This window comes from Cibotium barometz, chromosome 4 (assembly GCF_041138505.1).
Source record: "Cibotium barometz isolate CiBa-2024 chromosome 4, ASM4113850v1, whole genome shotgun sequence".
NCBI lineage: Eukaryota > Viridiplantae > Streptophyta > Polypodiopsida > Cyatheales > Cibotiaceae > Cibotium > Cibotium barometz.
This window is the reverse complement of record NC_141049.1, coordinates 34,940,983-34,966,091: the sequence shown is the minus strand read 5'-3', so window position 1 is coordinate 34,966,091 and position 25,109 is coordinate 34,940,983. Positions and strand designations below refer to the sequence as shown.

The following is a 25,109-nucleotide window of genomic DNA, read 5'->3' as shown; positions in this document are numbered from 1 at the left end:
CACTCATTGTCTGGGATAACAAAACTATGAGAATCATGTGTATGTGCAAAGAATCAAGATTCAGCATTTCACAGGCAGGAATGTCTTATGGGAAAATGTGATAAATGCAGTGTGAAGAATATTCCATTTTGTCCATGTGAGCATTAAGAGACAACAAAAGCAGTTATAGTTCAAGTCTTTGAAGATGTTCAGGTTCAAAACAAGAATGGTGAAACAAGGAAACGAAAGGTGTTGTCCAGCAAGCATCTGGTTGTCGGAGAATTCACAAAGCTTCTTCAAGAAAGAACCAGGTCCTTCACTAAGCACAAGTTTACATACAGATGGCAGGCTGATCAATATAGAGAGTTCTTGAAGGTGTTTCCTACAAATACCATAGTCTCTGTGGTGGACTTCGCTGAGAACTACTCATTCAAAGAGCAGAATGAGATTCAGTCAATGCATTGGCACACATAGCAATGTACAATCTTAGTTCACATTTCTTATTATCAAAGCGACAAAGATGACAGCATAATTAAGGAAATGCACTTTTACATTTCTAATGACAAGCTACATGATACCCTCTTGTCCAACATTTCTCCCTTGTGCACAACAAGTGGCTCAAAGATCAAGGTTAGTGTTTTGAGCAGCAGCACTGGGGGTGTGGTCTGATGGTGCAATTTTGCAATTCAAAGCTTCAAGGCCATTCTACTTTGTTGGTAGATTTTACAATCTGACAGGGACAGAGATGACATGGAACTTTTTTGGATCAAGTCATGGAATGCGGGGAACACGATGGCGCTGGCATTGTGGTGAAGAGGGCCCTAACACATAAGCAGCTTAAGACAGACGGTGTGATTCTTAGGCAAGCTATAGATGTTGTTGATTTTTTGACAAAAACAATGTCACGTGGTGCACCTAGCTCCTATGCTCAGTCAACGAAAGCAGGCCCTGACATAAACATGACTTTTTTTTTATAAAGCCCAAAGATGTAGATAGGTCAAAAGCGTGGGGATGTGAGACTATTAACGGGTCTCGATCCTTGCATAGCATTTGTGGGTTTTTGCATCATGATGTTAAGCGACTGTCATGTTTTTGCAATGCTTACATCAGAAGGAAGTGGAGGTCTTTCTACAACAAGGCCTATGTTAAAAAATGGGAACACATTACACTTAAACCATAGTTGGGAAATGAGATACCAGAAAATGAAGCTTTGGCTGATTATGCTATGTTTGAAGGAGGACACGATATGATCAGTCAGCTCATCCTTGAGGGAGCCAATTATGTTGTGAATGTAGAGGAGCAGAATGATGAAGGTGTGGACTTCTATATTCTTAAATGTGTTAAGATAAGGTATTTGACTGAGAAATCTCTTAGAGATGCATGGGGAAACAGATTTGCGAGGAGCAGAATGATGAAGGTGTGACTTCTATATTCTTAAATGTGTTAAGATAAGGTATTTGACTGAGAAATCTCTCAGAGACGCATGGGGAAACAGATTTGCGAGAGGCACTTATGTGATTACAGGGTACTATTTACAAACAAAACAAAGACAATCCCCAACACTATACCTTGCGCTTGACAACATGGGTGTCAACCACATGTACTCCCATCTTGTTAGAGAGCGATCAAGTTTGACATCCCTTTGTTGGTGGATGCTGTCTCTAAGACTTACTACTTGTCCCCGTCGATCCATGAGTCTATATACCATGCCATGCCTTATGAGGTATAGGCCAAATGTTGTATGCATGCTTGGTATCTTTGAAAATACTAATCTTGACAGCTTACTTGTTTTGTTTTTGTAAAGTTTTCATTATAAAGTTGAGTTGGTCATCATTGGGTACGGGCTACATTTCATTATCCATGCTATAACTGGATTAGTATAGTGGTGGTGGTGTGCAAATTTTTTCTTAGTCTTATAGAACCCCTGTTGTCTATTTGGATTTGCTCCCTGATGTGCAGCATGTTGTTGGATGTTGGACCTTACTACATTGATCTCTTTTTGAAGTAAGAGGTCTGGTTGTCTCTTTTCTATTGAATATTACCTTATTACCTGTGGCAATGGGAGTTAATTGAATTTTTAATTCCCTATCCTTTCTACCCTATCCTTTCTACCCTGTACTGACTTGATCTTGCAGGTTTTTATGGTATTGCTACTCCTTATGACTCTTGTGGACATATGCTAGTATGGCATTCTACCCTATTTTGCCTTCTTGTGTTGGGACACCAAATGCTTTATGGCACACATGTCTTTGTCACAAGTGCCAACATAGGTGTAGTCATCACTTAGATGTTTGACATGGTTGTCAGACAGGACTGCAATATAGCACACATTTGTGCTATATAGCACATATGAGTTAGTGGACATGTAGGTGATGTCTGTCACATACATGTGATTTATGGCACACATGTCTTTGTCACAAGTGCCAACATAGGTGTAGTCACCACTTAGATGTTTGACATGGTTGTCAGACATGGCTGCAATATAGCACACATATGTGCTATATAGCACAAATGAGTTAGTGGACATGTAGGTGATGTTTGTCACATACATGTGATTTATGGCACACATGTCTTTGTCACAAGTGCCAAAATAGGTGTAGTGACCATAGATGTTTGACATAGTTGTCAGATAGGAGTGCAATATAGCACACATCTGTGATAGCTTTTGTGCTTTGACATAGGCATCCAATTAAGGAACAATTAGTACCACTACATAGAAACAACAGAACCTGAATAGTGCTATATAGCACTACTTATCATAGAACATATTAGATTGATCTTCAAAAAAGCAACAAGGCGTTAAACTTAAATCAGTATAGTATTCGGATAATTGTATTACAAAGGGTTTCAGAGTACACAATATCGTATAAGGGTATCCTATTACAAAAAGGTATGGGAGTACCATTGTACAAAAAGATAAGGGTGTCCTTGCTCATCCACCTGGTCACACTAACATGTGAGATATCATCTTGCACAGTAGCCTCGACATGCTCTTGCTCATCGAACTGGTCACTAACCTTTGAGATATCATCCTGCACAATAGCCTCTCCAATGACATGGGCCTGCGGGGAAGTCGTTACATGTTGTATCTGAACATTAGAGTCAGCAAGCTCCATATGGCAATCCTCATTCAAGTTAGGAGTGTCCTTCACAATAGCCTCTACATGCTCTTGCTCATCCACCTAGTCACTAACATGTGAGATATCATATTGCACAGTAGCCTCGACATGCTCTTGCTCATCGAATTGTTCACTAACCTTTGAGATATCATCCTACAGAGTAGCCTCTCCAATGACATGGGCCGCGAGGAAGTCATAGAATGTGCTGAGCATCTGAGCATTAGAGTTAGCAGGCTCCATATGGCAATCCTCATTCAAGTCAAGGGTGTCCTTCACAGTAGCCTCTACATGCTCTTGCTCATCTCCACCTGGTTACTAACATGTGACATATCATCTTGCACAGTAGCCTTGACATGCTCTTGCTCATCAAACTGGTCACTAACCTTTGAGATATCATCCTGCACAGTAGCCTCTCCAGTGACATGGGCCCATGGGGAAGTCGTAGCATGTGCTAGCATCTGAACATTAGGGTCAGCAGGCTCCACATGGCAATCCTCATTCAAGTCAGGGGTGTCCTTCACACTGTAATCCACATTGAGATCAATGGCATCCTTGCTACCAATACCAGCATCCACATTCATATCAATGACATCCTTGGCCACAGCCGCATTCATAGAACCATTATACATGCATCGGACTATTGTTCATCAGTTATTTTACCTATAAGAGCATCCACAAGTGCATCAACATGCAAAAAAGCAGTAGCCATATCAACACCATCACACACATATGCATCAACCTTGATGTCATCAATAGATTTGCTGCCTACATTTTGTGCATTTTGACATCCTACACTGTCACCTTCTATGTCATGAGCTGCTGGTATAGCCTCCTTGGAGGTGTTTGCCTGCATGGGAAAATTAACTTTACTACTTGCATCTGACACATTAACTTAACTACTTGGAACCTTAGGACCTACAGGTATGGCCTCCTTGGAGGCATCTTTCAAAGTAGCCTTCTTGTTGGTGGCTTTTACAAGAGTAGCTACAACATTGGAGCCACTTGAACGGGATCTTTGCCCATATTTAGGCATAGGGGGAACACCTGCAACATGCATAGGAGGTAAGCATACACACACACATCACTGCATTCTACTCAAATACTTAAATTGCAAGTTGCAACAAGGCAAAGGAATATACACTTGCACAAAAAATTGGAATACCAAATCAAACAAACTCATTCAAATTATGGGAATACCTTTGAGCTACAAGAAGACAAATGAATGGATGTCAAATGGCAAAGGACCCTCATCTGACATCTCATTAGAATACAAATTTTACTTTGTAGATGGCTTTCTTTTCTTTAGATAGTTGATAAGAGGGACATCAAGTTCATCACCACCTAGAGACTTTGAGGTTAACCGTTGCCACTGTGGGGGGTAGGCTTCATTGGCTTCAGGGTCACTCTTCTCTCCGACTCACATGCGTCCTCTGCCAATTGATCGATCGCATCGTTGCCCATTGTAGATTCAGCTTCACTTGCCTGTTGCATATGTGGCGTAAACGGGTCGTCCACAGTTATTGAGCGAACCACCTTATCCTTACCAGCATGTGAGAATCGCTCTACAGGTCAAAATGTTCAATTGTAATTAGTCACTAATTGGAAGGAAAGTACACTTCATCTGAAGATGTTAATGAGCTTACCAGTGACTTGAGTGGAGAGGTGCTCTGTCCCTTCCCCAGCCACTTCATGTGCAAACCCAAATTTTTCATTCTCTGTACCTGGAAATCCAATGTGATATATAAAATGCATGCAACATCTTAAAATACTGATGGAATAAAACCCATGTTTAACTTACCAGAACTATGCTCTTTTTTTACAATTGTCTGCTTTTGGCCCATCATCCTCTTTGCCCTGGCAAGAACTTCTTGGTTGTAGTCCCTTGCAACACAAGCACCATACTCTCTGCAGATATATGAGTAAAGTATAACATGTGGTAGACATGGCAGCAAGGCAGTGAGAAGGCATCTAGTGCAGTATCATCAAATGGACACTCACACCCAATGCACACTCCAACTATGGTGCTTTGTTGGTTGCCCTCAACAATAGATGGAGGGAGAGGCATGATTGCAGTTGGCACTCTCGTCTCACATGTCATATCCATGCTGCCACAAAAGTTTCGGTAGCCCATCTCTCTTTCGTACTCCATCTCAGTTTTAGCAAGTAGTGTCTATAAAAACAAGAAAGAACAATCAATTAGTGTACATGCTAGTGCTATATGTATTATATAGCACATAGCACAAACCAATAGCATAGAAGCTCTTCAATAGCACACAATAGCAGATGCAAGTGCTATGCAATAACTGGTATGCTCCTGGCTGCTATATAGCAAACCATAAGAAGCCCAAAACCACACACTCAACAAGAAAAGGAGCACCACCTAGTTATGTGTGTGAACTAGGACACCAAAGATCTTTCCTTGTAGCCAATCAATACAAGCTAGCCATATACATCAATCAAAAGGCCCACACACCCTCAACAAACACTCATAACATATGATATTGTGTGTGGAGGAGACTAGCATAACACAAATAGATGCACACCAAACTTGGAGAAGAACTTAGAGAGACAATATAAGCTTGATTTTGTTGTCGGTATACACATGGTCTTAAGGTTACGGGAGCCCTCTCACCATACATATGGTCTTAAGGTTACGGGAGCCCTCTCACCATACAACCCTCTTACCATGGATTGAAAGGCAACATGAGTGAGAGGAGTAAAGATTTGGAAAGATCCTTTGTGTGGTTGAAAGCTCAAAGAAGCTTGGACTCTTCCATGTGTAGATCTTTAAGTTAACCGCCGGTCTCCTTCTTGCATCTCGACGCCACAAAAGTTGATTGAGGTGAAGAACATGGGGATTTTTGTAGATGAAAATCCCATAATTGCAGAGGTTAATATGATACAGTCATGCTGAATTTTTATGTATTTTTTGAGATTGGGAAAATAATTTAGTAATATGGGAGTGGTAGGGAGAGAAATGGAGATGAGGTATGGGTGTAGAGTAGATATGAGAGCAAATGGAGATAGAAGGAGAGGGCAAAGGTGAACAGGGTGAGAGAGGACATGAAGTTTGCAGGCTTGATGGAGTGAGAAAGGAATGAGTAAGTGTGTAGGTGATGAATGTGTAAGGGAGGTGAGAAGAGACTAGGTGTACCTTGTCGAAAAGTGGGCAGACTAGGGTCCAATAAAAAATTCATACCTCACCGCCATTAGCTCCAAAAATTCTCAAAAAATTTGAGCATATTTTTGAGCTCACGAGCTAACTTTTGTCTCTTGATGACCAGTCCAAATTCGGAGTGGAGGTGGGCGCAAAAATTTCAGCAGAATCATGTATTTTCTGAATTTTCAAAATCTTTGTGTGGATCCTTGAAATATTTACACAAAATGGGCCGTAATAATTTTATTTATTTTTGATAAGTAGCTAGCAAAAACTTTTTTTTAATAATATAAAAATATATAAAAGATATGGGTAAAGTCCCTAACGCACACACGCTTGTTTATAAGGTATTTATGACAAAGAGTTTATGTGATTTTCCTTGGCCGAGGTAGCTCCCTGTGGTAATGTGGATAGTCGAAAAAAACGGCTATCATTTAGCCCTCCCCCTAGATGATGGTATATTCATGTACCATCATAAAGTAGGCCTTCTAAAGCAAGTGGTGTAATGTAGTTCTCTTGTCCATCTTTCTTATGTTCGTCGTGTTTTGCACCACAGACATCACTCAAATAATAGAACATACATGCCCTTTTATCTCCTTTTTGTGGGTTGCTTTTGTAAGTGTCGGTAGAATGCGACTCAAGTATGGCTTGAGTCTGTAGCCATTAACCTTCTTAGAATGTTCTTTGCCATTCAAATCCATGAGCTGATAATAGCTAGAGTTGAAAACCTTCTTGACAATGTATGGTCCCTGCCATCTAGTTTCAAACTTGGCATCAAACCGGTTAGCAAGTCGATTGTCATACCTTAGCACAAGATCTCCTTCTTTGATGCCCTTATCTTTCAAAGTTGCATTGAACTTCTCCGCTGCTTGCATGGCTTTTCTTCTATAACACTCGTATGCAGCTTCTCTTTTCCACTCTATCTCAACTAAAGTGAGAAGTCGGTCCACCCATGCATCTTGATCTTCTAGTCCACCTTTTCCATGTAGCCGCATTGTTGGAATGTTGAGCTCAATAGGGTGTAATGCTTCTCGACCATAAACCAAGTGAAAGAGCGTAAACCCTGTTGCTTCTCAGTAGGTAGTCCGGTATGCCCATAGTGCTCCATCAAGGAACTCGTCCCAAAGCTTCGTCTTGTTCTTTACCATCTTCCTTATGATTCCTACAATGACACCATTAGCCTTCTCTACGAACCCATTTGATTGGGGATAGTAGGGTGTGCTATGACGATGTGAAATATGAAGCTCTTCACAAACTTCGGTGAGCAAACCTTTTCTAAAACCTGGACCATTGTCAGAAACAATCTCCAAGGGTGTGCCAAATCTGTAACATATATGAGTGTAAACAAATTTGCTTACAGTCTTTTCATTGACCCTTGCCACACTTTGAGCATCCACCCACCTAGTCATGTAGTCTATGGCCACTAAGATGTATAATTTTCCATTTTTAGTTCTAGGTAGTGGACCCATAGCATCAATGCCCCATTTTTCAAATGGACCACTTGCAATGACTAATTGGCCTGGACCATGTAGCAACCTCTTATTGCCATTGACTTGGCAGTTATGACAGCTCCTACACCAATGTTGGACATCCACATGTAAGCTTGGCCAAACATACCCAGCAAGCAAAATCTTTTTCACAGTTAGTTCTTGAGCAAAATGGCCACCACATGCTTCTTCATGCAAACCTTCTAAAATGGCTGGAATCTCCTTGGTTGTTGGTACTCTTCTGCACACTTGATCTTTTCCTTTTTGGTAGAGGGCACCTTCTAAGAACAAGAAATAACCTGCCCTCTTCATGAGCCTCCTCTTTTGTGCCCTTGTGAAGTCTTGTGGAAATTCACCTTCCAAGATGTAGCTCACTATGGGAGCCAGTGTCTCCATTCCTTGGTACCGTGGTTGCTTAATAGCCGCTGCAGCCAAGACTACTTGCATTTCCTTCTTAACACATGCAACAGCTTGTTGTGCAAGTAGATCAGCATCCTCATTTTGTTTCCTAGGAATATGATACAATTGCACCTCCTCAAATTGATTAAACAACCTACGAATAGCATAAACCTTTTGCCTTAATCTTTCATTCTTGCATGCCCAAATGCCTAAAATTTGCCTTACAATAAGAAGTGCATCCCCTTTTACCAGGAGACGTTGTATCCCTTGATTGATGCACACCTTCAAGCCATGAAGTAGTATGTCATACTCTGCTTCATTGTTGCTAGTAGAACTTGGCAAGTTTGAATGCTTTAAACTCTAGAAAGAATCTTGATCAGCATTACCTGCATGATGGATACATGGGTGCTTGTTCAGCTACATTTAATGATGTTGGGATAGCAAACAACAGAAGTGTTAAACACAAATCCTAGTTTAGAATTCAAGAAGTTGCCAAAGAATTCGATGCTGCAATTGGAAAATTCTGCCTTAGAGAATAAGAATCGATACTTGTTTGCCTATCTATCATTGTTGGTTGCGTGGTCCAGTTTAGGATTTCTAATGGTTGGTCATAGACGTGAGGATATTAATGTAATGTTTAGTAGGTTTTTTGAGAAACTAAGGAATAGCCAGATATTCACCTTCCCACATTTAATGAAAATATTCAAGGATATCCAAGTATCTACTCCAACCCCATTCTTAATGACAAATGTTCCAAACGTCCCGGGATTCATTGATGGATACTTGTCTAATGGACAAGATGTGCTAGGTGGGGAACTCAAGACCATTATAATTCAGATTCCTGAATGCAAGAAAAGGTTCAAGTCATGTAATCTAAAGTGTAACCTAAATCCATTGAATGGTTTCCAGAGGATGGTGGTATTGAATTATGGAAGAAGGATAGTGATGGTAGCCTCAATACTACCAATGTGATAGGAGTTCCATGTCTTGTTCCAATGTCTTGAGTACATTAAATATCACTTAGAGGTGGTAAATGGAATTAAGGACAACATACAATATTGAAAAAGATGGGCTGATGTTCAAGGATTTGATGTAGCTTTCACCTTATACATCAGCCCAGTGTGATTGAGTATTGGGAGGCCATGGTTCAAACACTAGAGAGACCAAGTGTCCAGGATGGAGACTTCTATTATAACTTTTTTGCCAAGAACTCTAGAGGCACACATGTGGATGATATAACTGTTGATATTGATAATGAATTCTTTTGATTGGAGAAAATTGATGATCATTATTGCAGACCACAAAGTAAAAGGCTGAAAGCAAGCTTTTCAGCCCATGGTGGTTGATGTTAGAAAGGGAGACTTTTTTTCTTATTTGACCACATTGAAATCAATATTCCTATATGGTTGGGTGTATCTCAGAGTAACATAGATGTCAATAGATCATTTGAAAACTACAAGAGGGTTTTAGCTCAAACTAACATAGATCTCATTTGAAAACTACAAGAGGATTTTAGTACAATATTGAGCACCTGTAAGCAAAAAGGGAAATGTTAGTGATGTTAAGGTTTATAGAGATTGTTGGATGTGTAACAAGATATTGTGCATTGGAAAACTGTCTGACACAATAGGTTTTGCGTAGGTTACTAAGGGAAAAAAAGTGCCATAAAAGATTAAGATTCCAAAAAATATGTGTGCTAAGGAAAAAGAGAATTTAGTAACATCCAAGAACTATGATGATGAAAGCTAGTGAGTTTAGATTATTAGAGTACTAGTTAGATCTACATTGGTCATTGTTTATTTATAAGTTAGTGCATGTTCATCCCCTACTATTTAGAATTTTATGGATCTTTTCTTGGCTACATTGTAGCTTAAACGGTGTTTGTAAACACGCCATACGTGTTATTAACCTTGAGTAGAAACACTTTCTCTTTCAAATTTAGTGAAATTACCAAAGTCATCAAAATTACCAAAATTAATTTAAAGATGTCAATTTAATTTTTTTCCAAAATGTATGGAATTCACCAAATTCCCTAATATGGACTTACAACAATCTAGCTACCACAATGATTATAACAAATGACCAAGACTATTAACAACATTGTAACAAAAAGTGATGAGGCTCAATACATATATATTTCAATGCACAGGAGGAAAAGTGGAGGCACACATCAAGTAGGTTTATATTATACAAAGATATCCTAAGAAATCTGGTGATGGGCCTTATGGTGCAAGGCTTATTCACCAAAATATAACAATTCTTGGTGGTTGATAAAGAAAACATATTGCTAGCCAATATGTTCTTCTTCAAAACATATACCATGGCTGATGCCTCTTTTTTAGTGGTTGTGTAATTATGTTCAACATCATCAAGTTGATAATTCGCAAAGATCATAGGGAAGTTCATGTTGTGCTCCCTGACTGCGCTAACACACATCTAACAAACAAATGTGTTAAAGCCCATGAAAAACTAGATTCCACTTAGGGGATCTCAGGATGGGTGCTTGCTAATTCCTTCTTTAGTTTTTTGTATGCTTGTTTGCATTCATCTATCCATTCGAAGATAATAATCAACTTATACAAAGGCATGGCATATATGGTATACAAGATGTATCTTCTATAATAACCTACATGTCTCATGAATCTCTACACCACCTTGTAATTAACAATTGGGTGGTGGCTATGTGGTGGCCTCTATAAGATCACAAAAATCTTGTTCTTGTCAACTCAAATCCCATTCTTAGAGATAATATGTCCAAGGATGACACTATATTTAACCCACAATAGACATTTAAGTGGGTTTAATAAGATGCAGTAGAGTCTACACCTCTCAAAGTCTAGTTGAAGATGAGCAAGATGAACCTTTCACATTAAGTACACACATAGATCATTGACTAATACCTCTAGGACCTTCCAAAGAAGATCCTTGAAGGATGTACACATCAATTTTTGGAAGGTGGTGCATAAGAAAAACTAGATCCCACTTAGGGCATCTCCGAATGGGTGCTTGCTAATACCTTCTTAGTTTTTTGTATGCCCATATGCATTCATCTATCCTTCGAAGATAATCATCATCTTATACAAAGGTATGGCATATATGGCATTCATCTATCTTTCGAAAGATAATCATCATCGTATATAAAGGTATGGCATATATGGCATACAAGAAAATGAATCTTCTATAATACCCTACATGCCCCATGTATCTCTGCACCTCGTTGTAATAGAAATTCAAGTGGTAACATCTCTAAGGTCACATGGATCTTGTTTTTGTTAGCTTAGATGTCATTATTGGAGATAATGTGTCCAAGGATGACACTTTGTTTAACCCAAAATAGACATTGAAGCCAATTTAACAAGATGCAATAGTCTGCACCTCTTAAAGACTAGCCAAAGATGAGCAAGATGTGGTAGAGTTTGCACCTCTTAAAGACTAGCCGAAGGTGAGCAAGATGCACCTTCTTCCACTTGGAGTGGACACATAGGTCGTCGATAAATATCTCCATGATCTTTTGAACATGATCCTTGAAGGATATACACATCAAGAATTGGAAGGTGGCAGGGGCATTAGACAAATCAAATGACATGATGCAATACACACTTAGGTTTCCCATTCTGTAAGAACTTTCATCTTATATTAGTCGGCTAGGTTAATCATCACATGATTATAGCCTGAGAAGGCATCCAAGAAGCTATAATCTTCTACTTCCCTTTTCAGGTGATACAAAGAGAGAAGGGTTTGTTGTGCATAACCCTAAAATAGTAGCTCTTTCCTGTCGTAGGAACAAAGTCGGCCGCAAAGCGTTTTGAAAAGCATTGCTTACTTACAAGTATTCGGATTGCATCTCCATAACCACGTCTCTCTCACTCACTCTCTCTCTATCTCTCTCTATCACACACACAAGAAGATAACACACACACTCTCACAATCACAAGAAGATGGCGAGCCGCCCTGGTGAGTTCGTGGTGATAGACATCAACGAGCTAGAGCGCGCCCACAGGATGATCAAAATGGAGAATTCCGCTAACGCCAACAACGAGGCTATTACGACGGAGCCCCCCCCCTCCATTCATATTCAGCCGTTTCGCAGAATCCGTTTGCAGAGGGATAGCTCTTGGATCCGGCGAGTTCGCGTTGCTTGATCGCCAACAAGCCACCGCCGCCCAGATCACCGCCGCCAAGGAAGAGCTGGCCGACGAACAACAACAACAAAGCGATCAGATCAACAAGAAAGAGGCCGAGCAACCAAAAAAACGAGAAGAGGCGAACCCCCACGAGCAACAAGGAAGAGGACAGCAACAACAACTTGAACTATCTTTAGACTCGCTGTTAAGTCTCACTAACGATGTTCTCTAGGTAGTCTTATAAGCTTCTATGTTTAGCTAACATCCTTATTAAGGTGATAATCACTGCCTTTATTGCCATCATCCGACCATATTCTCTCTCTCTCTCTCTCTCTCTCTCTCTCTCACACACACACACACACACACACATGCATGGGTGAAGAAACCCCTGGAAACGGGAGGTGCCTATTGATAATTGCATGAGGCCTCAGATGATACCCAAGGTCTCTTGGTTTTGTTCGCATTCCCTCTCTCGATACCCTCTAAGCCTTAGATTCACCAATAGGCTCAATGAATAGGGCCATAAATTTTGTGAATAAGGGGCATTGAATCACTCATGGAGTGAGACGAGGATTAAGACTATGACTCGCTTTAGTTGGAAGTGCTCAAACCATGTCAAACGCCATACTTTTTCAAACTTTTGGTGTCGACACCGAGTTCAGTTTTCCCCAAGCTAGCAATGACCAAATAGTCCCACAACCACCATTGCAGTAATTGGGATGTGTCTCTTTTATAACCACCATTAATGGTAGCAACCCACAAAGTAGTACATGAGCAAGGTTGCAAGCACACACAACACAAGGGAGGTTGTTGGAGACAATGTATGTTCTCCTATAATTTATCATTATACGAGTTCTAAAGTCAAAGGGTAAGCATGTAGTTGAAGTTTGTAGCTATGTGTGAATACTCCTTATGAGTGTACTAGTGTGTGTTTGTTTGTGAATAGCCTCTAAGGTAGATATAATATGTGAGTGTGTGTGTGTAAGCAATGATGTCATAGCCCATGCCATATGTCATTGTATGTGTGTGACACTTAATCAAAAGATAAGGCTTATGCCTACAAAAAGCATATACGTGGTGGAGGATAAATAACCAATATCAAATCAATCTTATTTGAGTCGTGCAAACATTGTCTCTTGAAGCTTTATCATATCTCACTCTCTATCTATCTCTCTGCACACATAATACACCATGGAAATGTATGACCCTCCATAGCCTGCTATCATGCTAACTATGTAGCTCAACCATACAAGCTTATTCGGTATGAAGAGCCATGTTCTGAAGGCTTGGGCTATGCTTTTTGAGTTAGGAAGAAAATTGTGCGTGCTTCTGTTAGTGATTTAGCACAATTTTGTTTATCGATAAATTTTTATAATGTTGCCATCCAGCTATTTGCATTGTTTAAATTTTTGTTGCCCTTTATTTGCGTTTCTAGTGGTTACTGTATATATATTATGGTTTTGTTCATTGGCTATTGACATATAATTGTTGTGGTGTCTAGAGCTATGTATGCCGGCTCGTTTTAGCCTCTTGACCTATAAGACATTTATATTATCTAGGTGTGGTGTGTAACAAAACAACGCACAGCACAACAGCCATACATTTTTGTGAAGTTCATGGGCATACGTAGTGTATCTTATGTGCTGGTATTTGTGTTCGCTCTATGCACCTATTGACGCTTCATCATTTCCATGCTAGCGTAGAGAGCTCAACTCTATGTGCACCTAGCACATAGAGCTATCGCTAGCATCAGTCTCGACCTACAATTGGGTGCAGTCTCACTACCCATCATCAACCATGAGCCACAGTTAGCTACTTAGCAGCTCCATAGGCAGGCACAGTAGCATCTCTTATTGCAGTAACAAAAGAGGCGGTGGTGCCCACCTTCATATGTAACAATTGCATCCTCAAATCAAAGAGCGTAGGGATGCGAGTGGATGAGGTTATTTTAGCCTTAAATTTCTTCAAGACCTTGTGGTGTTGTACAGTGGTGTAAAAGAGTCTTAAATAAACACTTTTCAGCATCCGCAACATTAAAGGCTCCAACGGCACTGAAACCGACACTCCAACGACATCTCTAGAGATAGGAGATTCCACCAAAGGCTAGATTGCCACCTCATGGCATCCACCAAAGATAGGAGATGCCACTGACTGGACCTCAGGCATATATGGTCTCTTGACACATCTTGAAGGAGATCTGACATCCTTCATTCTTCATCTCTCACTCACCCTCTTGGAGAACATCCATATGCTCATCCTTCATACCACTTTATACCCCTTTGTTCTATAATCATCTTGAGCTGTGTCGTCCTCTTCATTGTGACCTCTGCTGAGTGTGCACAGTATAATGGACATGTATCAGTGTTCTTTGAATAGTGCAAGTGTTCTTGTTCCTTCCACAGTCTCATCTCTCCTTGTGTCGTGTTCTGCTACATAGTGTCTTTTGTGTTACGCCATGAACATCAAGGACTCCGAACATACTATCCAAAGAAGAGCCACCACATAGTGTGCCAGGTAGCCAGCCCTACTACACTAAAATTTGGCACACCCGATGGGACTCTCGAAAGTGGGAGTCCGGATAGCTCACTCTTTCCTCTGCATGCCGAATACATGCTCCCGTGGTAGCCCAGTCAGCCCATCTAAGAGACCTCTCTCAATACGTGGCCATAGTCAGAAGAGGTTCACATGCGTACCACCTAGGGACCCTCTTCCACCTCTTCCTATGGCAACTAACCTTGGTAATCCCACCCTTCCCAACAACGCGGGAGGCCAAGCCAACCCTCCTGGTCCAACCAATCCTCCTAGCCGGTTGAACCCCTTTCCATGGTACTGGGCTGAGTCAACTTCAAGCTTCCCACCTTCAAAGGATCACCATTGAGGATGTAGATGACCACATCCGACAATTCATCTCCATTTGTAAAAGCCGAGGACTTGAGCGGGAGGATGCCTTCTTGGTGCTCTTTTCGTCCACTCTCCAAGGTTTTGCAAACAAGTGGTTCAGTGAGTTTCCAATCGACCACTTTACAGACTGGATCACTTTGAAGGACACATTTCTCCAAACAAGTGGTTCAGTGAGTTTCCAATCGACCACTTTACAGATTGCATCACTTTGGAGGACACCTTTCTCCAAACCTTCTGTTCTGGTAACTATGAGGACTACATTCTCCAAGAGCTAGGGAAGCTCCAACTGTTACCAGTGGAGACTGTCGAAACTCATGACTCCGACCACAATGGTGGTGACCCGTTTACCGACTTACCCTGGTGACTTCATGGTGTGTCAATGTTGGGTGATACAAGCTTTACCGAGATCCACCCAATAGAAGATTTGGTCCACACCAACAACATTGTTAGAATTCCAGGATCTAGCCTCGCAACTTAAAAATCCATAACTTAGTTTGAGCGTGATGTCGACTCTATACATCTAAGAGTGACACAATTGGATGACCCGATGGCTCACTGAAGCGGGAGCTGGAGGCACTCAAAGTGAGCCACAAACCTTCGAGCGAGAAAAGTACCTTACTCTAACTCAAAAGGGAGATTGAGAATTGAAGACCCATCACAAAGCCAAGAAGGGGCTGTGGTGTGCTATATGCCAGTCACTTGGACACACCGTCCAAGAATGCCCAAAAAGCAAGTACATGTCCTTTTGTGAAAAAGGACATAAGGACCTTTTGTGAAAAAGGAGGACATGAAGACAAAGATTACGACTACCTTAAGGGGTTTCGTTAACTCCATTAACAACAACCTCCTTCTCCCACGTCGGTAGTCCCCAACCTTGCCCATTAAGCTATAGCTTGATGTTGTCGTTCCACAACCCTTCCATGCTACCACACCTCCTCCTTGCCCACCCACTCCCCAGGTGACCTACCTTCCATCACTCATCCCAAATCCTCCTGCCCCCCCAACCACCATGGTAGGCAGCCCTCGTGAACCGTCCTGTTTTCCCTCCCCAACGTTCCGTCCTTTGCTATAGAGGTGAGGAATACGATCATTACCAAAGTTGCTGCCCCCTTCCTGAAGGTTCTCCGCCTTGTCGGCATTATACGAAATCCAAGGATCGTTATATCCGGGACTCCCCCATCAAAGGCATCCACATCCGAGTATGACTTCACATTCCCAACCCCAACCACCCACTTAGTCTCTGTAGGGCATCCTCCATCTCAAGGACATCCTTCTTCCATAGCTCATCCTCCATCCACTTGCAAACCTTCCTCTCCCACTCTTGGAGTGTGTGGCCACCATGAGACCTCCATGAAGACTCCAAGAAGAGAATAGGGAAAGTCTCCACCCATCCTACCGGATATAGACCCTAGCCAGCTAACTATAACCCTGGCTGTTCACACTAGTCCGATCTCCCCTAAACCGCCCGACTCCCCCTAGCCCTACCCTTTTCGTGACATTACTCCCCCCTTTTGGAAGAGTTTTTTGTCCTCGAAAACAAAGGTAGAATATCGGGTCTTGAGAGTACTAATGTCCTCCCAAGTTGAATCCGGTCTATCCTTCCACGTAACTAGGCACTATTGTTTAGTTCTGTGAGTGACGAGTTTGCTTCTCTTGAAAATCTGAGATGCGCTTTGGTTCGTGTGGTAAAACCGGAGGCTCAATTAAATCCATAAGAATACATGTATCCACCACATTGGCATCTTCGCCTAGTCGTTTTTGCAGATGATTAACATGAAAAACTGGGTGAACCTTGGAATGTTCTAGCAGAGCTAACTTGTAGGCAACTTCACCTACATGCTTAAGTATTGTGAAAGGTCCACAGTACTAAGGCGATAACTTTGGCACTTTTCCCGTTCAAAGTTTCCAAACTCGGGGGAACCTTGAGAAATATTTGGTCACCCTTTTCAAATGTGATCACTCTATGGTCTTCGTCCACATAATGCTTGTAATGATCTTGGGCCCGTTTAACATTTTCCTTAGCGATCTTCAGCATATCGGTATAATATTGTCGAAAATCTTTAACCTTTTGAATTCTTTCAGCAGCTAACCTCATAGCTACTAGAGATCGGGGTTGAAAGCCATAAATAAGCAGGCAAGGACTAAAGCTCGACATGCTTCGCACTATTATATGTAAACTCTAGAATTGTAAGTAATCTTCCCAATTCGTTTGCCATTTACTCACATATGCCCTTAGCATATCCTCGAGTACTTGGTTGACCTTTTCTGTTTGACCATCACTATGGGGGTGGTCAATAGTGCTCATACTAAGCATTGTGTCTAACCTTTTGAACACTGCTTTATTACCAGAAGTGACTATTAAACTTTTGGTCTCTATCACTGACTATATTAGCTGGCAATGCATAGAGTCGATAGATATTCGCAATGAAAAGCCGAGCTAACTCTGGCATTTTCACTATGGTTTTAGTCAGAATAAACCAAGACATCTTGGTCAACCTGTTTACTACAACCCAAATGGCATCATGGCCTCTGCTAGTTGTAGGTAGGCCTACAATAAAATCCATAGAGATGCTTTCCCACTTACCATCAGGGATCTCTAAGGGTTGTAACAGCCCTTCGATCTTAAGACACTCAACCTTATTGACCTGGTATTTTGACAATGCAAAACATATTCTTCGACGTCCCTATAGGTTAATAGAAATGCCTTCTCACTAATAGAAATGCCTTCTCACTAAGGCATAGGTCTTCCTAATTCTAGGATGACCTGCACTTGGACTATCATGACACTCAACGTATTTGGTGCCTAGTGTCTGAGTCCGAGGGTACACATACTCTTCCTTTATGTAACAAGTACCCATTATCAATGGAAAAATGCTTCCAACGATTAACCTCATCCCTAGAAAGAGAAGACCTAGGTGTGGAACTATCATTTGCACTCGCTACTACGGAGTGGGAGGGATCCCTACATTGAACAAATTTGCACATCTTTGCATATGAGACTGATCATGTTCGCACTTGCCTATGAGTGAATCTAAAAATTCACTTTTCAACTCCGTGAAACTCAACGAGTTTTGACTTGAGGCATGTGACTTGAGGCATGTGACTTAAGGCATCGGCCACGACATTGTATCGGCCTTTGTGATACCTTAATTGAAAGTCGAATTCTTGAAGGATTTCTGCCCACTGAGCTTTATGACCTTTCAAATCAATTTGAGTTGTCAACCATTTGATGCTCTCATGAGATCAAAGACAATCTCAAACTTAGCAACGTAGAGATAATGTCTCCACTTCAAAGCTACCAGTCTTCCTCCTTGAAGAAGCATGACACCAACTACATGGTCACTAGCATCCGTTTAGGATCTACTATTGCCAACACCGCTGCGGTAGCTATGGCAACCTTAAGACGATCAAAACTTTGTTGTTGGTTAGCACCCCAAACAAATTTGTGACCCTTAGATTTTAATTGGTCCGTCTCATTGGAACCGCTAACTTAGCATAATCCCAGATGAATTTACGATAGAACCCTGCCAATCTAAGGAATATTTATAATTCCTCTAGATTGGTTGGATGAGGCCACTTTAGGATTGCCTCTACTTTCATAGGATCCATCTAAATTCCTACTGCCGAGATTATGTGACCCAAATAATGGATCTCTGAGAGGCAAAGAACTCACACTTGCTCTCTTTAGTGTAAAGTGTGTTTTACCTTAATAACAAGTTAAACACTAATCGTAAGTGTTGCAAATGCTCTTCCTTGGTGCAACTAAACAAAATATCATCAAGAAATACTACAACGAATCGACCAAGATACGGGTATAAGATGCTATCTATAAGCATCATAAACGTAGCTAGAGCATTAGTTAGACCAAAGGGCATAACTAAAAACTCATAATGCCCAAATTTGTTACAAAAAGCTATCTTAGGCACATCCTCCATGATGCCGGATGCGAACTTGATGATAGCCTGATCTTAAGTCAATCTTGCTAAAGTATCGTGCACCTTGCAGTTGATCAAAGAGCTCATCAACTCGTGGTAACAGATACTTATTCTTTATTGTGACTGCATTCAAACCATGATAGTCCACATATAAACGCATAGACCCATCTTTTTTCTTCACCAATAAAATTGGTAATGCCCATGGCAAATTGCTAGGCCTAATGAAGCCCTCGACGAGGTAGTCAGCAAGCTGATGCTCTACCTCATTGACTTCACTAGCGCTAAGTCGATACAGAGGCTTGCAGACTAGTTTAGCAACCTTAAGCACTTCAGTGGCATGCTGAACATTTCACTTAGGGGGCAAACCAGACGACAAGTCGCTTAGAAACACATCATAAAATTTAAGAAAACGATGTTGCAAAGAATTAGAAACTTTTTGAGTGAGCTTAGGAAAAATGCGAGTGGAGATGGGGACACATCGCGCTTACCTTGCAAACAAATTTGTTTACCATTGATGTCAAAATCAAAAGTATTATCTAGATAACTACGAGAAAGACATGGTCCTAAATGAAATAACCATTCATGACCCAAAATAACATCAGCTCTAGTAATATGCATAACATGAAAATCTAAGTGCATTTCATGTCCCTGAATAGTGAGTGGTGCTTGCTTAACCATCGTGTCCCATACATGCTTATCATGTTTATTAGCTAGAGATACCATGTATTTATAATCACTAAGGATTTTTGGCAATCTTAATTTTTTAACCAAGTGATAATTTAGAAAGTTACGTGTAGCCCCATCGTCAATCATGACACGAACTCTTTGTCCGTTGATGTGTCCATGCATCTGAACCAAATCATAAGGCCTGAAAGAGGGTACCCACATCGTAGAGATTACACAACACTCATGCATGGCATTAGTATAGCATACTTGAACTTCAGAAAACTTTTGAGAAGCTTCAAGTAGAAAGACTTGCACCATGTGCACCACCTTACTATTGCCCTTGTCAACATCTTTGCTAGGTTCTTTGGACAATTCTGTTTATCGTGATCAGCAACCATACAAATAAAACATAATTTTTTCTTTTTAGCTCACTCATAATCTTGCGTGGAGACAAGGGACCCCTTGTCCTCTTAGCCTTCTTAACCGCATTACTACCTGTTAAATTTGCAGCAATGTGATGAGCTATGGTGGATCAAATGCTAGAATCAACATCATTAGAAAAGAGATTAGACGATAAGTAAGACGTGATTAGTGAGCAATTAACTGATAGCTTGATGCCCTCATGAGTACCTATATGGCATGACATGCTTCTCATGATGTACACTTATAGCATGCTGCATAGCTTTTTGATTTTCATTTCAGTTTCAGTTCTAGTTTCACACATTTCAGTTTCATTATGCTTTCCGATGTGAGGCTCCCGAGCGCATCGACTTATGTATTCATGTATGTTCGACATGTGTCTCATGGACCCGTTATGGTCCTTCAAAGACAATAATAAAATTTCATTTCATCTCTCTCTCTCATCTCTCTCTCTCTCTCTCTCATCTCTCTCTCTCTCTCTCTCTCTCTCTCATCGAGACAAGGAGAGTGTGTTTGCTTATCTAACCAATGTTTTCTGCATGATGCTAGAAGCGAGCACCCACCAAGTTTTGCCACACCTGAAGTTAGAGACTGAGCCATTGAAAGAATTTTATAGGACTTCAAAGGATTTTTTCCTGTACGAAGAGCTAGCAATGCAACTTCTTTGTTACACTCGGTATTCAGTAGAATGTCATCCATCAATGTCTGCACGTGACCTAAGACCTCCACCTTTACCTCATATAGGCTACCTTTTGCCAACGGAGTGCATATGTCCTGAGATAGTATTACACCACAACTCATAGATGACATTGACTGTACACCTACCTTGCACATCCACTGCGTTCTTTTTTTTGTGCAATTACCATCGACACTTGTCTTCTTAACAACCTCCTCAGCAAATAATACGGCCCACTTCATAAGACCGGTGCAGACATGTTAGACATAGCCTCGGGCAAATTGAAGGCCCACAGAATAGTTTGAGGGTGTAGTTTGGTAAACCTGTTTATATAATGTATACAAGGGTAGGTAGTGCTCTTGCTTTGCCGTCATAACATCACCTTCTTGTATTTCTCGGGGAGCTTTGAAAACACTCTTAGCCAATGCTTTGGTAGCACCTCATATTGGGAGTCAGATGCCTTACGTCCTCCCCCTTAAGATTGAGACCATACACTCTGAAAAAAGGTAGAGGAGGCAAAGTGTAGCTTGCATCGCATTGAAGGTGCAATTGAATACCACACCATGATGCGTCCATCAAATAACATGCCCCCTGATGCATCCATCAAATAACATGCCCCCTGATGCACAAAAACAAGCAGAGCGGTAGCTTCAAGATAAACTTTGTGTCACTAGAGAAGCTCTAGAAAATGCAAAGGTACGTATATGTGTTTTGAGAATGAGAACAAAGTTACTACTGGGCTAAAAGAAGACAACAATTTAGTTGGTCGAAACTCAAAACCTAAAGGGCACAAGTTATTCTTATAGCCATCTATAACAAACACTCCTCTTTTTTACTCCAATGATCTCCTGTGATGATTAATATATTTTAAGTTTCATTTTTGTTTGCAAAGCAATCTAAAGTGCAATATGTGAGAAACAAATTGACCTAAAGAATATACAGCGTAAGCTCCAAGATGTCCATATAGATGCCTTCCTAAAGAGAATACACATTGTAAGCTCTAGGATGCCTTCCTTAATAATGGCATGGCTAAAGCTACTAGAAATTTGCTAGTAAAAGTTGGCAACACACAAAAATCCCTTTCATAGGAGTCCTACCTAATGTGATGTAAATATATCCTCTTTATAATAAAAATTTCCTTCTTTGCATCTAGAAAACTATGTACTACTCCAAGAGAGTGTTTGCAATATTGCGCTCATATTTCCAACACTTTGTGTGCATTTCCCTAATGATAGGAAAATGCATTTCTCTACTGTTATGAACAGTAATATCGTAAGAGTCCTACCTTTATGTGCGTGTTTGAATTTGTAAGTGTTTGAATGTGTTTTTGCAAATGCATTTTTTTACTCATATAAAGAGTAATATCGTAAGAGTCCTACTACCTTTATGTGCATGTTTAAATTTGTAATTGTTTGAATGTGTTTTTGCATATTGAGAGAGAGAGAGAGAGAGAGAGAGTGAGAGAGAGAGAGTATTAACGTTTATAGAAAGCCAAAATGACCGATGAGACCCATACTTAATTGGAAGACTATGTCGGGCTTGAGTTAAATTTATGCTCTAGAGCGAAAAACATACATGAAAACATCCTACGGATCAACTAATTTCTACAATGTCAAAGAGCAAGTATAATCACCTTCGTTAAAAATTAAGTATTGTTTTTTTTCGCCTACTGGCTTAGATTTTTGTTTGGGTTTATGAAAATCCTCAATGAGTGCTCTACCTTTGCACAAAAAGGAGTAAGGAATAACATCGGGTGCTTGTTCTAGTGGTTGATGGGGGTGGCTTGTAACCTGGAGGTACGAGGTTCGATCCCCAGCTAGACACCCGATAGTTACCTTGCCCTTGTTTTGTAGAGGATATGAGGGGTCCTCATAGAGTACTTTGCTTCCTTCTACTCGCCATAAAAAAAAAGAAAAAAAAAGGAGTAAGGAATGACCATTGGGAGGTCGGTTTCCTAAAGAAAGGTGGTGGCCGAGGTAGCTGGGAGCCCTATTCTAGGAAATTGGTCGCCTAGGGTTATTCTCGACCGTCGTGGACTTGTGAGCGGATTTGAGGGTTAAAGGTGATGCGAGGAGGGGATTGGTAACAAGCCATGTGCAAGGATGTCTCATGTGCACATGAACTAAAATGTACATGGATGTGAATATGAACTACCAATGTACACAACCTCAACATGCACAACTTTCAGGCAATACACCATGGCAGAAATGCGGAACGATCAGAGTGTAAACCCTAATCCTAACCCTTGGTCCTGTGACGAGCAAGAGTATTACAAGCGCCACGGAGTCCGCGGTTCGTCTTCCACCTTCACCTCTCCGAGAGGCCTGCGTCTCTTCACGCGCACCTTCCTGCCCGCCGCCACAGTGCCATCTGCTTGCATCTGCATGATCCATGGCTACACCAACGACATCAGCTGGACCTTTCAGAACACTGCCATCCGCTTCGCCACCATGGGTTTCGCAGCTTTTGGCATGGACATGGAAGGCCATGGCCGCTCCGAGGGCCGCAAGGGCTTCGTCCCGAACCTCGATCTCGTTGCAGAGGATTTCGCTGCCTTCTTCAACATGCAGAAGATGGATGATAGGTTCAAGGGCCTCCCTTTCTTCCTGTTTGGAGAATCCCTCGGTGGCGGAGTCTGCCTGCTCATCCATCTGGCATTGCCACGGGCATTCGACGGTGCCATACTGCTCTCCCCCATGTGTAAGATCTCTGATACCATTAAACCCCCATGGCCCCTCCCCCAGATGCTCACATTCTTTAGTATGATTGCTCCCACCTGGGGTGTCGTTCCTACCAAGGAGCTGCGGCCACTTTCTTTCAAAGACCCTGCCAAACTCAAACTCTCAATGCAGAACCCAAGTCGGTATGCTGGCAAACCTCGGCTTGGTACGGCCTGCGAAATGATGAGGGTTACTGCTTATCTCAGCCAACGGCTTCAGGATGTTAGCCTCCCTTTCATTGTTCTGCATGGGGGGAAGGATGTGGTTACCGACCCTGTGGTAAGTAAAGCTCTCTTTGAGACTGCCAAGAGTACTGACAAGACCCTAAAGCTCTATGAGGACATGTGGCATGCCTTATTGGCTGGAGAATATGATGCCGATGTAGAGGCCATTTTTGCCGACATTCAAAATTGGCTAAAAGAACGTGTGGTGAGGAAGGTGCATGAGGAAGAAGACGAAAGCCATGGAGATATCATTGGAAATGGGTCCTTGTAAAAGACGGATTGTTTCTTTATTACCCTTGGAGAGATTGAAGGCGTAGGGTTTTTCTCCAAGGATTTTTGGGGGTCTATCACAAACCATTTTGCAATGTTAATACAGAATAAATGTCACTTGATGCTAGAAGAAGGGGACGAGGGGGCTTTGCTTGCCTATAATGTCCTTGATGATTGATCACAATGGGTGTATGTATATATTATAAGATGGTACTTCACAATGCCACAAGGTGGTTGGTTGTAATAAGGCAATAACTTGTCAATCTGTCATCCTTGCTGGGTATAACTAGTGAATTATTGCTTTCAAAATGGTGACAAGCAGATGTTTTTTCATTTTCTTTGTTAGATTGCAAATATTGATGCCCTAAAAATATTGATCATCTCTTCTAATTTGTTATGAGCATATGTGCTATAATGGTGCTGGTGTTTGTCAGCACCTGCTCAAAACATGTATCAATCCACTATGCTCATTTGATTACAATCAAGTAGCCTTTAGTGAGCTCGAGTCACATGGTCATGACAAATTTCAAAGGGATGGTGAAGAGTCTCTCACGACCTTTTAGACTTTTTGTGTTTCAATTACTGATTGTCAGTAGCTGCTTAGAGGATATTGCTACAGAATGCTTGAAGATGTTGACCTTTGGGATTGTTTAGGCATTTCCTTAAAGAGAGACGTGAACAGAAGCGATGAATGATTGGTGGATGTAAACAAAGGCCAGCAACAACTGTTGTATTGTGACACGTGGAAGCTTGGAGATAGAATTGTTTACTTGGTTAGAGCAAATTTCAGCATTCGATTTGCTGAGAGAGAGAGAGAGAGAGAGAGAGAGAGAGAGAGAGAGAACACCAGATTGGTTCCCAAGTAAACATATGAAGAGCCCTCACTGTGAAGGTGTAATATACTCTTATTGCTGAACGTATAACTGACTCGTGGACTGTAAATCAGCACTAAACACTGACCAATGGTTCGTGCAGAACACCAAGGAAGAGAGGACACCTGGTTGCCTTCTTCTCTGCGGCTGGACAGCATCT

At 41.3% G+C, this 25,109-nt stretch overlaps 1 pseudogene across 1 annotated transcript; it reads left to right on the top strand.

Moving 5' to 3' along the window:
• The first annotated feature begins 23,020 nt into the window (after window positions 1-23,020).
• LOC147639193 (caffeoylshikimate esterase pseudogene) lies at window positions 23,021-24,409 on the top strand (annotated as a pseudogene). Its single transcript, XR_015264315.1, has one exon. The product of XR_015264315.1 is annotated as a caffeoylshikimate esterase pseudogene (transcript).
• The last annotated feature ends 700 nt before the right edge of the window (window positions 24,410-25,109 follow it).